Below are 13,256 nucleotides of genomic sequence, written 5' to 3' on the forward strand. Positions count from 1 at the left end.
CTTCTTTTTGAGCCACTCCTTTGTTGCCTTGGCTGTATATTTCCGGTCATTGTCGGGCTGGAAGACCCAGCCACGAGCCATTTTTAATGTCCTGGTGGAGGGAAGGAGGTTGTCACTCAGGATTTGACGGTACATGGCTCCATCAATTCTCCCATTGATGCGGTGAAGTAGTCCTGTGCCCTTAGCAGAGAAACACTCCCAAAACATAATGTTTCCACCTCCATGCTTGACAGTGGGGACAATGTTCTTTGGGTCATAGGCAGCATTTCTCTTCCTCCAAACACGGCGAGTTGAGTTAATGCCAAAGAGCTAAATTTTAGTCTCATCTGACCACAGCACCTTCTCCCAATCACTCTCAGAATCATCCAGATGTTCATTTGCAAACTTCAGACGGGCCTGTACATGTGCCTTCTTGAGCAGGGGGACCTTGTGGGCACTGCAGGATTTTAATCCATTACGGCGTAATGTGTTACCAATGGTTTTCTTGGTGACTGTGGTCCCAGCTGCCTTGAGATCATTAACAAGTTCCCCCCGTGTAGTTTTCGACTGAGCTCTCACCTTCCTCAGGATCAAGGATACCCCACGAGGTGAGATTATGCATGGAGCCCCAGATCGATGTCGATTGACAGTCATTTTGTATGTCTTCCATTTTCTTACTATTGCACCAACAGTTGTCTCCTTCTCACCCAGCGTCTTACTTATGGTTTTGTAGCTCACTCCAGCCTTGTGCAGGTCTATGATCTTGTCCCTGACATCCTTAGAAAGCTCTTTGGTCTTGCCCATGTTGTAGAGGTTAGAGTCAGACTGATTAATTGAGTCTGTGGACAGGAGTCTTTTATACAGGTGACCATGTAAGACAGCTGTCTTTAATGCAGGCACCAAGTTGATTTGGAGCGTGTAACTGTTCTGGAGGAGGCTGAACTCTTAATGGTTGGTAAGGGATCAAATACTTATTTCTCTGTGCACAATGCAAATAAATATATATAATTTTGACTATGTGATTTTCTGTTTTTTTTTATTTATATAATCTATTTCTCTCTGGTAAAATTAAGCTAGCCTAAAAATTCTAGACTGTTCATGACTTTGACAGTGGGCAAACTTACAAAATCAGCAAGGGATCAAATACTTATTTCCTTCACTGTATATATGGGTAATTTTTCTTTTTTTGTGGAGGGCAGCAATAGAGGATCCCTCACAGGGCGCCATCCAACCTAAGGCCGACCCTGCTCGTACCTTCTCTGGCGGCCTGTCCCTCCTCCAGGCTGCCGGCGTCTGCTCGTGTCTTCCACTTCCAATTCAAAAGTGTCTCACGAATCCCTGTTGCCCCCCAGGACTATTTAAGGCACCTTCACTATCCACCACGTGTCTGAACAATATTGGAACAACCTAGCGTTATCCAGCAAAGGTTCCTGTATGCACCTGTATCCAGTCTGCCATTGCTTTCAGTTATTAGCCTATATCTAGTTATCCGTTACCAGCCTGTATACAGTCTGCTATTGCTATCAAATTAGACTTCCATCTGACTGTCAAAGTTTACCAGAGCAGAAGGGCTAGCTTTCACTCCCCACATGCATCAATGAGCCTTAGGTAGCCATCCCTGTTGCTGGTACACCATTGGTTTTTCCTTGGACCTGTTTTGGTAAGCACAAGACCTGCCATTTTGGAGGTACTTTGACTCAGTGATCTAGCTATCACACTCTGGGTCTTATAAAAGTCGCTGTTTTCTTCTTATATGGTCAGAAATCACAGGTGTCAGCGGGAACACAAAAAGCTTGAACGGAGTTTACGTTTCTAGAGCTAGGTGCGGGTCCCAGAGGTGGGACCCGCATATAATACTAGGCACAATAATAACTACTAATATAAGTACCAGAGCTAGTATTACCTCAGCATCTTTAGCATGAGTATACTTCCACCTTTATTTCCTGGCAATTCAGTTTTTAAAGGCCAGATCATATTACATTTTAGCCCTAGGACCACCATCTTTTAAACACTGCCTTGGAAAGAAAGGTATACGACCATGTACAGTACTATTTGTATACTCTTTAAAGAGTAGTGAATTTGTTTTGTCCTTTTTCTTCTGCCCATTGGCTTCCATAATAAGGATCATTTTAAAAAAATGGTACTGTAAAGTATACTTATCTTTGTTGTACCCAATAGCACAATTGGATAAGAATTACAGTACCCTAAAAAAATCTGTAGAACAATTATATACATAAATCAAACACATGATGTTAACAGAGCCTTAATAAAATGTCACAAAATGCCCAAAAAGCTCATGTGGAAAGAGAGCCTTGTGAATGTACTATTGAAAATGTTGAACTGAGTGGAAAGAATGGCACCAGTGTTGACATTGGAGACCAAGGAGTAACATGTTAATGAGGCACAACATGAAAGAGCAAGTGCTACAAAGAATGGTTGTGCAATACTTCTATTCCTCTGCTTTTGCATACTGTTCCTGCATTTTTAGCTCAGCCATGAAAAATAGACGTAGCTAAAATTTCATCTTATCTGTTGAAGCACCAAACTGAAAGATAAGACCTAATCCTGCTTAAAAAATTAGTTTAAAATGACAGCAAATTTTAACCTATGATTGTGAATTGGCGTTTACGGAAACTACAAAAAATATTTGGAAGGCTGCTTGTCGCAGCCCAAAAAAAAAAAAACAACCGCATTTTGACCATAACATGTGAACCCAGCATTATATGACACAGTGTGATATTCCTGTGTAACTGATATAAAAAAAACTGCAATGCTGCATGTCCAAAGCAGCAAAATTGAAACATTATTTTAAATTTGCTGAATGCATTCTGCCAAGAGGCTTAATTTGTAGCTCCTGGGCCCCAATTAAAAATATGCAACAGGGCCCCCATCTACCATATGTGTCATTTATAATACTGGAGTCTTATGTGGCAGAGGGATCTTTGTGCCCCTGATTCTGCACCCGAAACAAACTAAAACTGGAATGCTACTAGTAAGAATTTAGGGGGGTAAAATATAACACTGCCAATAAAAAACAAAAAGAAAAACATATCTTGTGGAAACAGAAGGATATATGACTGCTGTGCCACCTAGGTCTTCTGCACACCAACAGAGAGAAAATCTAGACAAAAAAAAGGAAGGTAGAAACTAACAGGTACATCTATCAAAGCAGAGAATCGCTTTTGATAAACTACTTTAACCTCGACTGACCGGCACATCACTGTGATTTATGCCATATTATAATCACACATAAATAGTAACAAATTTCTCCAAGGGTATATTAGGACATGGGCACTTGTCTGTTCCAGCTGGCATGGACTTTGAAAAGAAATTCATGAATACATCAATTGAAAAAAGGCTTTTTTAAACGTAGAACGTTACTACATGTTAACTATACTCTCAGATGCTCATTTTTGGGAATTATTATAATTGTAATGGCTTAAAGATGAGACAAGTTTACATCTGTCCATAAATAGCCTCCAAATAATCTTAACACAAGCATTTTATACATCTCACATAAAACAAATGCTGGAAGGTCATATAAATCGTGTTTATGTTTTTACAAGGTTGTTTTCTAAAACTAGGTCTACATGTCTTTGATGTCTAGTGGATGTTTTATTTATTAAGCACAAACTTTACAACTAGAATAGAAAATTACTACGCAGAAATAGGAGCTAAGAGCATTTGGACTGTTTGCACTTTTAAACTTTTAGCTTTCAAATTCATTGTGATGTGCAGAGGGTTGTAAGAGATTAACCCTGTCAGGACCGAACTAATTTTGGCCTTCAGGAACAGCCCCATTTTTTCAAACCTGACATGTGTCACTTTATGTGGTAATAACTCTGGAATGCTTTTGCCTATCTAAGCGATTCTGAGATTGTTTTCTCGTGACATATTGTACTTTATGCTAGTGGAAAAATTTGGTCAATAAATTCATTGCTTATTTGTGAAAAATACCAACATTTTAAGAAAATGTGCAAAAATTATGATTTTTCTAATTTTAAATTTATCTGCTTGTAAGACAGACAGTAATACCACACAAAATAGTTACTATTTCACATATTCCATATGTCTACTTTATATTTGCATTGTTTTTTGAACATTATTTTATTTTTCTAAGACGTTACAAGGCTTAGAACTTTAGCAGCAATTTCTCACATTTTCAAGAAAATTTCCAAAACCTATTTTTATAGGTACCAGTTCAGTTCTGAAGTGGCTTTGAGGGCCTTACATATAGAAACCCCCATAAGTCACCCAATTTTAAAAACTACACCCCTCAAAGTATTCAATACAGCATTTAGAAAGTTTCTTAACCCTTTTGGTATTTCACAGGAATTGAAGCAAAGTAAAGGGGAAATTTACAAATTTCTTTTTTTTGTTGGAAAATCCATTTTAATCCATTTTTTTCTGTAACACAAAAGGATTTACCAGAGAAATGCAACTCAATATATATTGCCCGGATTGTGCAGTTTTTAGAAATATCCCACATGTGGCTCTATTGTGCTAATGGACTGAACCACGGGCCCCAGAACCAAAGGAGCACCTAGTGGATTTTGGGGCCTCCTTTTTATTAGAATATATTTTAGGTACCATGTCAGGTTTGAAGAGGTTTTGTAGTGCCAAAACAGTGGAAACACCTCCAAAAAGACACCATTTGGCAAACTACACACCTCAAGGAATTCATCAAGGGGTGTAGTGAGTATTTTAACCCCACAGGTTTTTTGCTGAATTATGTGGAATTAGTCCGTAAAAATGAAAATTAAATTTTTTCCAATAAAACTTAGAAATTATACATTTTTACAAGCAATAAAGAAGAAAAAGCACCCCAAGTTTTGTAAAGCAATTTCTCCTGATTACGGCAATACCCTATATGTTGTAATAAACGCCTGTTTGGACACACAGCAGGGCTCAGAAGCAAAGGAGCGCTATTTGGCTTTTGGAGATCAAGTTTACTCAATTGGTTTTCGGGTGTCATGTCGCATTTGCAAAGCCCCTGAAAGACCAAAACAGTGGACAACCCCCAGAAGTAAACCCATTTGGGAAACTACAGCCCTAAAAAAATAATTTCTAGGGGTATAGTGAGCATTTTGATCCCATAGGTTTTGTGCTGAATTTAGTGGATTTAGGCCGTCAAAACTTCTATGGTTTTTCATTCTTTATTTTTACGGCGTTCACCGTGCGCTATAAATGACATATTTATTTATATATATATATATATATATATATATATATATATATATATATATTTATTTATTCTGCGGGTTGATGCGATTACGGCGATACCACATGTATATAGGTTTTTTATGTTTTATGGTGTTTACACGATAAAATCACGGTTTTAAATTTTTTTTTTCGTTTTTATGTCACCATGTTCTAAGAGCCACAACTTTTTTATTTTTCTATCAGGAAAGCTGTGTGAGGGCTTGTTGTTTGCGAAACAAACTGTAGTTATTATCGGTACAATTTTTGGGTACATGCGACTTTTTGATCTCTATTTATGAAAATTATTTGGGAGCTGAAGTGACTAAAAATAGCCATTCCGGTATAGTTTTTTTAATTATTTTTTTATGGCGGTGCGGGATAAATTACATTATATGTTTATAGTTCAGGCCGTTACGGACGCAGCGATACCAATTATGCATAGTTTATTTATTTTTTTCTAATAATAAAGGACTTTATAAGGGAAAAAAGGCAATTTTTAAATGTTATTATTTTGACATTTTACTTTTGTACATTTTTTGTAACTTTTTTAACTTTTTTTTTTTTAGTCCTTCTAGGGTCTTGAAGATCCAATTGTTGGATCATTGTTATAATACCCTGCAATTCTTATGAATTGCAGGGTATTATACCTGTCAGTTTCACACTGACAGAAGGCATATTAGGTCCTGCCTCTGGCAGGACGTAATCGCCTTCAATAGATGACAGACCCGAAGCCTTTGTTAGGCTTCCGGTTGCCATAGCAATCGCCCCCCCCGCAACATTCGGCCCCCGCAATCGCGTAGCGGGGTGCCGATGTTGCAATAACAACTTAAATGCGGCGGTCACTATTGACTGCCGCAATTAAGGTGTTAATCAGTTCGGATCACCGCTGTGATCCGACCCGATGCTTTCCCCCAGTACTAAGGCTGCTAGTAGCAGCCTGAACTGGGAGATGCCGGGCTGCGGGGAGTGCCTGTGTGCTCTGTTAGGAGCACATGTAGATTAATGGGCTGCAGGCACAAGGACCAGCTCTGCAGCCCGTTAATCTACGTGGGGTGGTTGGGAAGGGGTTAAAGGGGTTGTCCACACATTGGCAACTGATGATCTATCCACATGATAGGTCACCAGTATATGATCGGTGGGGGTCCGACAACCAGACCCTGCACCGATCAGCTGCTTCGGCTGCCTCTGGGCACCGAATGTCTATGTCGGAAGCAGATGGCTCTGGACACGGAATAGCGGCTGGGCTGCAATACTTAAGTGAATCGGAGCAGAGTTGCTGTTCTGCAGCATGGCCGCTATGCAGTGTATGGAGCCATCTGCTTCCGACTCCGAATACTGCATATCCTGCATATCATCCGGTGCCCGGAGGCAACCAGAGCTGCAGATCGGTGCAGGGTCCGAGTGTCAGACCCCCCACGATCATATACTGATAACCTATCCTGTGGATAGGTCATCAGTGGTCTGTGCGTGGACAACCCCTTTAATAAAAAAAAAATCCATTGTCCTTGCTGCAAATGCATCAATAAATAAATATCTAGGTTGCTCCCTCTGCAGGTGCGGTATTGTGGTGGCGGGCAACGCCATGCGGTGCTGCAACTAATAGAGTAGGGACCCACTTATTGGAGGTCGCCATTAAGTGGCAAGTGGGCTTATACAATTTGATCAAAGTGTTTACTAAGAACATCCTGTTCATGTTCATTGATTAATATTGTGGATGTGCGGTCCTTCGTTTATCCTCTTCAACCAGTATATATATAGATTCTTTCCCTTTTTTTCAATTTCTGGCACCAGCACTTTCCCAGCATGCGGCAACCCCCATGCGCGACTATCACTACAGATAGCCGGGTTCTGGATCGCACCCGGCTCATCCCGAAACCCGTGGTGGTGATGGGTGCCGGGTTAATAATGGGGGTTAGAGTTAGGCTCTGCCCCAGCTGACACTAAGGGTATGTTCACACAAGGTCATTACGTCCGTAATTGACGGACGTATTTCGGCCACAAGTACCGGACAGAACACAGTGCAGGGAGCCGGGCTCCTAGCATCATACTTATGTACGACGCTAGGAGTCCCTGCCTCGGTGCCGGACAACTGTCTCGTACTGAAAACATGATTACATGATTACTCATGATTACATGAACAACGAAGTATATAATTGGAATAGGAAAGAACGTAATTTCACCAGACCCAGACCCATTTTGAAAAGACGTAATCAACAATACAAACGATACAGAGACATACCCAGCAGAGTAAGCTTCAGTTCTACGGAACCTGACTCTGCAGAAGGCTTCTCAGAAGAAGATATTGGTGGAATATATCCTCGTCTTTACCATAGACAAGAAGATACTACACAATCGTCAAAAAACGAGGAAGGAGGGGCGGGAGGAAGCACAAATCGGCCCTATCAAGAACAAACCCGTCACCTCCGGTCCCGAAAATTTCAACATCACTAAACTCCAACATAACGAGTCTTTCATCTTTTCCTCTTACGGCAGAACAAGAAGAAGTCCTAACATTGGGCCTCAACTTCGCCCCTAACAACAACTTCAATTTGTTCAGTACACTATTAGACATAAATAAATTCATCCGTAATTTGACCGTCAAAAAATATTTTCTCAACGTAGACTCCACCACAACAGAAGACCCCAATACAATTACAGCATCCACAAGCCATTCCATCGTTGATCTCCAAGAAAATAAACACCAACTCATGTCTAAATTTTCTTTCCAAGAACACAGAACCTTAGCATGTTTGGAAAGTCTACAGACAGAAAGTCCGGAGCAAACAGACATGATGGCCCCCAACTTCACTACTTCCAATCCTAAATTCTATCCCGTGAACTCACGAACAGAATCCATGGATCGATTTCAATTTATCATCGAACAAGAACTACAGAACCTAGCTGATAGACTCAAAGCCAACCATGTAGAACCCAACATGCCTACCCGCCTAAAAAAAGCAATAAAGTCCTTGAAAGACAACAAAGAACTAACGATAAAAATGGCAGACAAAGGCGGAGGAATTGCTATTATGAACAAATCAGATTACCAAAAATCAATAATAGACATGCTATCTGATGAGAATACTTATAAAAAACTTGACACAAATCCTACAGTCAAAATAAAATTCCTAATGAAAAGCCTACTGAACGAAGGTCTTCAAGGGGGGTTCATCAATCAGAAACAATTCAACTATCTGTATGTCGAACAACATATCACTCCCATAATTCATGCTCTACCCAAAACCCATAAGCAAATCAACCCTCCACCAATGAGACCCATAGTCTCAGGGATAGGATCGATATTAGAAAAATTATCCGAATGGCTCGATACTCTTTTACAGCCCCTGGCCCAGCAAACTCCAGGTTTTTTAAAGGATACAAAAAATGTCCTTACCTCCCTAAAAGACAAAGTTTGGAACGATGATTACACCTGGCTAACCTGTGATGTTGTCTCACTCTACACATCCATTCCCCATCATGTAGCCTACACTGCTTTAGAAAGCCACCTCCAGACACACAGTACCTATGAAAAAAATTTCCAAACTTATATCCTAAATGTACTGATGTTCTTAATGAAGCACAACTTCTTCCAATTTGATGGCAAATACTTCCTCCAACTGAAAGGCGTCTCTATGGGAGCCAAATTCTCCCCATCAATTGCAAACCTGGTGATGGCGTGGTGGGAGGAATCACATATTTTTTCTAGCAACAACATGCATGGCAAAGACATCGAGTGGTACGGAAGATACATCGATGACCTCCTGCTAATATGGAAGGGACCCATCGACATTATTCCAAACTTCGTCGATTATCTCAACCAGAACCCCTACAATCTCAAGTTCACCTACAATTACAACAAAATGTCAATAGTCTTTTTAGACTTAGAACTAGAGGGAAAAATAGGTCAAATCATCTCAACTCAAACGCATCGGAAACCTACCTCCGCAAACTCCATATTACATGCCAAGAGCAACCATTCCAAACACACAATTAAAGCTATCCCAGTTGGAGAATTTCACCGTGCAAAAAGAAACTGCACCTCAGCCAACCAATTCAACATAGAGCAAGAACAAATTACAACAAGATTAAGAAACAGAGGTTATCCACTATGGTCCCTCAACAGAGCGCGCGATATCATAACCAAAAAACCAAGAGCCCAACTTCTAGAACATCACAAATTGAGTAAGCTGGATTCTAACCAACCGACACTGGTCCTACAGCAAAGCAACCAGTTTCTGGAAATAAAACATCTAGTAAACAGGTACCTACCCATCCTCATGGAGGATGGTGACCTGCGGTCCATCCTAAAGGAAGGATGCAAAATAATAGCGAGAAAAGCTCCATCAATAGGCAGCATCCTCTCACCATCCGTATTCACGTCACATGAGACTAAATCAACCTGGCTGGAAACAAAAGGGTTCTATAAATGTGGACAGCATCCCTGCAAGGTATGCCAATATGCTTATCCCACAAAAACCTTCTGTGACTCCACACAGTCAGACACATATACCATCCAAAATTACATCAATTGTAACACTGAGTCTGTTATTTACGTCATTGAATGCACAGAATGCATATTAAAATATATAGGCTGCACGAACCGAAAACTAAAAATTAGGATCCTCGAACACCTCAGCTACATAAGAAATCCAAATATCATAAATATTTCAAGTGCCTCCAAACATTTCATACATTACCATAACCGAACAACAAAAACTCTCCGATGTTTCGCTATAGAAAAAATTAATCTCCCCAAACGAGGAGGCGATTTGAAACACAAAACTCACCTGCGAGAGGCCTTTTGGATATACAGATTAAAAACAAGGTTCCCACTGGGACTTAATCTCAAGAAAGAACTCATGTTCCAGTATTAATCCAAGCCCGTGCACTCATTACATACTTTGTTCTCTTACAGTTGCATCCATGTCAGAATTAATTGTCCTACACAAATGATCTCTCTCCATTTGTACATATAAGTCAACAGTATTCTTGCATACATAACATGTGCTTTTTGTAATGCAATCCACACAATATTACGACTTTTTTAGCCACTTTTCTCCTTTTATTTCAATTTTCTTCATTTTTCCTGCACTCCCTGCACTCCAAATTTCCGATCCAGCGCATAGAAACTGAGGGCCCCTCCTCCAAAATGAACTTTACTATAAAATCATGCTAAAACACTAACATAAGTATAGTTCCGCCATAGGCTATGTATCTAGGCAACTACAAGATTACCGTTCCACAATCAGGTTACAACACCATACAGAACAAACCAACCAAAAATATTAACCCTAAGCCATGAATAATCATGTCAAGTATTCTCTCCATAGACATGCAAAAGAATTTACTCACCCATAGCGTACATCGGAGCAGTTCAGCCGTCAGCAACGTAATCAGGGTAGAGGGATCTCTTACATGCATATAGTCGGTCGTTCTCCAGACTTGCATAGAAACCTGTAAATCAAACAAAGGCCCATACAAACAATCACAATAGTCAACAACATAGCCTCAAACATACCGCCCCATAAGGTCACATGCCATTAACTTATCGTATTTACATAGTGCATCGTTGTATAGTCCAAATCTAATCAACACACTTACATTCTTTCACCAACTAAGAATCAAAATATGTTTCTCGCTAGAAACTACGTCAAACATACTCACCTTGCACTACATCAGACCGGAGCACCAGCTGACTACTGGAGGCCTGTCGGGTGCTCTTGCCTCTGATTGGCCTGTTCTGCGGTCCAGCAGCACACATGAGACCTGGAACGCAAACAAAAAATTTTAGACATTACGTAATACACCAGATGAAATGTCTCCAAACCTGCTGATGGCAAAACTACAAAGCCATCAGATAAAAACATGCATGTTCTCGCTCCCCAGGCCTTCTTTTCCCTTTCCCTCAAGAATACCCCAAGAATGTAGTCTATGACGTACTAATATCTTGCTGAATACCAGAACACACTGGCGTGCGCTCCAGTGACTCACTGCATCTTGAAACGCAATCAAGCATGTCAGCTGCAAAACCGGAACTCATACACATAAAACCAGAGCCCCAGTTTCCAAACACCAAACAGCCATGATTAAGGACGTGTACAACGTCTGAAACGCGTAGGCCCCAAGACTGGACCGATACACACTCCTGTCTGCACACCAGGATTCCTTCTTATTGGACCTTTTTAAACCTTGATACCTAGTAAACTTGGAATAAGTTTCCATTTTATCCTCTACATCGCTGGATTCAACCCCCTGCCTTGCCTGTCTTCACCCATCGTGTGCCGACACGAGATTCCGTGCGATGTCTACGACACACATGCCAAGTGTCAGGTGAGCTGGAGGATCTCTCCCATATCTCCTGTACATGATTACTCACCTTAGTAATGGACGCTGTCAATCAGACAGCGGCCATTACTAGGACGGTAGTAATAAAGTTTAAAAAAAAAAGACATAGAAAAAATATTTTATTGAAATAAAAAACCACCACACAACCCTTATTAACTATTTTATTGAAAATAAAAAAAGCCGTCATCAAAGAAGTCCTCGAATCTGACATAGTCCAAAAACCGAACCTATCAAAAAACACAAACACACAAAAACCCATTAGTAACACAGGTGGTAGGCTTAGATACAGGGCCAATGTGTGATACTGTCTGTTAGACCCGGTATCTAAGCCTACCACAAGGTAGACTTAGGCTGCGTTCACATCTGTGTCAGGGCTCTGTTCCGACGTTCCGTCAAAATTTTCAGTCGGAACGGTACCCTGACTGGCACAAACGGTAACCAGAGGTTTCCGTTTCCATCAACATTGATTTCAATGGTGACGGATCCGGTGCAAATGGTTTACGCTTGTCTCCGTTGTGCAGGGGTTCCGTCGTTTTGACGGAATGAATACCGTAGTCGACTACGCTATTGATTCCGTCAAAACGACGGAACGGAGTCCTGATACAGATGTGAACGCAGCCTCAGATACAGGGCCCAGCAGACAGTAATCTTATACAGTATAAGATGACTGTTTTCTGGGGCCTTGTATCTAAGCCTACCATGTGGTAGGCTTGGATACAGGGCCCATCAGACAGGATCACACATGGGCCACGTATCTAAGCCTACCATGTGGCAATATCACGCCATTTTTCCTGCGATTTTCTTAATCACGGTGAAAATGGCGTGAACTGCAATCTTCAGGTACTGCGCCCGGTAAGGTCTCAGGAGACGTCATAGCTGGTGGGCGACTTCTTGTCTACTGGTTGAAAGCAGCGGACTTCTTTCAAGTTCAACTTCATGCTGCTTGTGCAGCAGCCTCATATAATTGTTTTACAGAGGGCCCTCGGGCCCCCCTGGTTTTGGGGCCCGGTCGCAAGTATGATCGCTGCAACCCGTATAGCTACGCCACTGAGGCTGTATGCGAGCATGGTGCACTACATGTAACCATGTAATTGACACACTTTTAAAATCTATATCTGTGTGCAATGATAATACTAAGCAGCCACCCCCCTCTTGAATAGTAGGCGTGAGAGTGTTCATCAGTATATTGCACCTGTGTAATCTCCCTCTATGTAGCATTGTGGTTTGTCTGCGTCCTGCCGGGAGGTGTTGTACCTGCCCTTATGAGTTAGTATGGCCTGTTCAGTGATTTTAAACTAATATAGTTCTTTCCAGTGATTTGTCAAAAGGAACTTAAAGAGGCTCTGTCACCAGATTTTGCAACCCCTATCTGCTATTGCAGCAGATAGGCGCTGCAATGTAAATTACAGTAACGTTTTTATTTTTAAAAAACGAGCATTTTTGGCCAAGTTATGACCATTTTTGTATTTATGCAAATGAGGCTTGCTAAAGTCCAACTGGGCGTGTTTAAAGTAAAAGTCCAACTGGGCGTGTATTGTGTGCGTTACATCTGGGCGTGTTTACTTCTTTTACTAGCTGGGCGTTCTGACGAGAAGTATCATCCACTTCTCTTCAGAACGCCCAGCTTCTGGCAGTGCAGACACACAGCGTGTTCTCGAGAGATCACGCTGTCGTCACTCACTTCCTGCCCCAGGTCCTGCATCGTGTCGGACGAGCGAGGACACATCGGC

The 13,256-nt window shown here is 41.2% G+C and overlaps 1 long non-coding RNA gene across 1 annotated transcript in view; it reads right to left on the reverse strand.

Annotated features, from left to right (window-relative positions):
• The window catches only part of LOC142747889 (uncharacterized), a 118,855-nt gene extending 107,914 nt beyond the window's left edge, over positions 1–10,941 (reverse strand). Inside the window, exons 1-2 of the long non-coding RNA XR_012882082.1 lie at positions 10,846–10,941; positions 10,534–10,635 (exon numbers count right to left, since the gene is read on the reverse strand). This is a non-coding gene — a long non-coding RNA (uncharacterized LOC142747889). The remainder of the gene's footprint in view (positions 1–10,533; positions 10,636–10,845) is intronic.
• Between the last annotated feature and the right edge of the window lie 2,315 nt (positions 10,942–13,256).

This window comes from Rhinoderma darwinii, chromosome 3 (genome assembly GCF_050947455.1).
Source record: "Rhinoderma darwinii isolate aRhiDar2 chromosome 3, aRhiDar2.hap1, whole genome shotgun sequence".
NCBI classification, from domain to species: Eukaryota; Metazoa; Chordata; class Amphibia; order Anura; family Rhinodermatidae; genus Rhinoderma; species Rhinoderma darwinii.